This window comes from Octopus bimaculoides, chromosome 5 (genome assembly GCF_046866305.1).
Source record: "Octopus bimaculoides isolate indiv1 chromosome 5, ASM4686630v1, whole genome shotgun sequence".
Classification (NCBI taxonomy): Eukaryota; Metazoa; Mollusca; class Cephalopoda; order Octopoda; family Octopodidae; genus Octopus; species Octopus bimaculoides.
Window position 1 is genome coordinate 48,317,085 of NC_142932.1, and position 2,788 is coordinate 48,319,872.

Consider the following 2,788-nt stretch of genomic DNA (forward strand, 5'->3'; position numbering starts at 1 on the left):
ACATATAATTTCTCGCATAAAATGACACGAATAAAGTCCTTCACCGGAAAAGTCTTCTAAAAAGACTAAAAACACCGAAAGATATCTTTAATATGTGCATTTAGAACGAGTTCGAATTTTATGCTGGGTTTGCATAGGACACTGAGAGTATGTTATGTTCCTGCGTCCTTATTGAAAATACAGAATAATGGTGGTTTCAGAGTCACTCTGCGTATATAAAGTACTTTTCCTATGTAATAAGAGAACATAGAAATATATTAAATATGGAAAATCTCAAGAAAAATTTCCGTGGATACGGTTTATCTGGTAAATATTTTACCAGGAAGAAGTCGCATGGCGCTGTGGCTATTGTGATAAAGTCAATCAATATCATATTAATGTAAAAAAAATGGTCAAATTAATCGATATTATATACATATTGAAAATGCTGTGAAAATGGTCTATAAACGGTATTAGTAGAATAAATAGTTTACCCGAGAAAAAAAATTGCATGATATTGTGGCTACATGATAAAGTTCAACTATATTATATATATATATGGAAGAATGGGAAGAATAGCGAATACAGAGTCCTGGAATTTTTAGAGAAGAATGTGTATCAGTTAGTGAACATTTCTTCATGAATTGTGTGTGTGTGTGGGGGGGGGGGAGTAAACGTGTACCACTATATGCATGTCTATGTAAGCTTACATATCAAAGCTTAATCATCCGCAAACATGTACGTTTGCGGATATATTTTAAGGGTGTATATGCATGTGTATGTGTGCACATAGGAACCTGCGTAGATATCCGCCTACGTGCACACGTGCACACATGCACATACACCGTTAATAAAAAATATTTCAAGAGAGTTATCTGTTTTGAAGCTCTAACTGGGATCTTAAACCCAACTAAAAAAATAAGGATTCTTTTCCAAGTACTCTATCTATTATACTCTTATACCCTCTGCCATCTAAAAAAATATTGATTGAATTTATCGTACAACCAAGCGCCGTACAATGTTTTTACAGGAAAACACTATTTAGCCGACTAAATCCGGTCATGGAGCATATTCCCGATATTTTCCATATTAATATAATATCGATTGACTTTATGATATCTTCCATATTAATATAATATTGATTGACTTTATCATATAACATTAACGTCAAATGTCTCTTCCCTAGAAAAGAAAAAAAAAAAACAATTATACGTCAAATTAGGATGAAGACGTTGCGCCTAGGGGAAGAAATCTATGGAGCAAACAGGCAGCTGTTGTTGCTGCGAATATCGTTAGCTTTTCGAGGCAATGTTTTTGTTGTCCTATCCGGGGTGTAGGTGAGACAAATTAATCAACAACAACAAAAAATATAGAAATTGTTTATCTCAATAAAGAAGCAGCATATAAAAGAAAAGAAGGATTAGGTGAATCATTGTATCTAATTCTTTATATGTGACACTATGCATAACCAAATTGTCTTAATAGAAATACATGCTATAGAAGATCAATTGTTGCCTCGTGCAACTGTGTCGTGTGCCCATGTATTAAATTGTCTTAATTGAAATACATGTCGGTAGAAGATCAATTGCCGCCTCGAGCAACTGTCTCATGTGCCCATGTATTAAATTGTCTTAATAGAATTACATGCTGGTAGAAGATCAGTTGCCGCCTCGAGCAACCATCCCATGTGTCCATGCATTAAGACACTCCCTGAAGCAAGGAAACCAACAAAATAAAACAGCAATTAAGCGCATAACTTTGGATGGTAGGCTTAACATGCTATCTAATCTAATGCAATTCCTCCTTGGGTTTCTTTAACAGAATCCAGCTTTGTGCATATATTTACGGACAAGATCCACCACCGTTATCATATCTTTTTTTCCTTCTTATTTTTTTTCCTCTGAATTTGTCTTTTTCTCTCCCATTTGAGTTATTTCAATTAGCGTGACAGAAAAGGTAGATAGCTTCGTAGTATTGCATTAATGCATAGATAAGTATACCAAAAGGAGACAATGACTATTTCACAAAGGGTCGTAATTTTGACTTAGTCTCGTCTACTTCAGCTTCAGTAAAAACCAATCTAATAGGTGCCTTCTTAGTTTGTATTCAATAAATATGTTGCATGTGCATAAGTAATCAACTAATGGATTAGATTCAACAATCAGCTAACATGAGAAAAGTGAGTAACACGCCATAAAGCAAAAGAATTAATTCTACAGGGAATTATGTAAGTTTAAGCATACAATAGAATATTTATAGCTGTAAAATTCCTTAGAGAAAGCATATCAGTTCGATAATCGGTATCAATAGATATGTCAATGGACAACTAAAAATTATGCATCAAAGCTTATGTAGAAACACACACACACACACACACACACACACACACATATATATATATATATATATATATATATATATATATATATATATATATATATATATATATTCTTGTTCGCTTGTCATTCAATAACTATACACATATGATATATCATATATGTATATATATGATATACATATATGCCACCCTCTATCTATCTATCTATCTATCTATCTATCTATCTATCTATCTATCTATCTATATATCTATCTATCTATCTATCTATCTATATTACTATATATATATATATATAGTAATACAGAGAGAGAGAGAGAGAGGGAGAGAGAGAGAGAGAGAGAGAGATAGAGAGAGAGAGAAATTTAAGTCACATTATATGCATTCAACTAATCCGGTGCTACTCATAAAAAAGCTCCTTAATGTATTATTCCACAAAACAGAATGATGCAAGAGAAAACCATAAGAAATGTA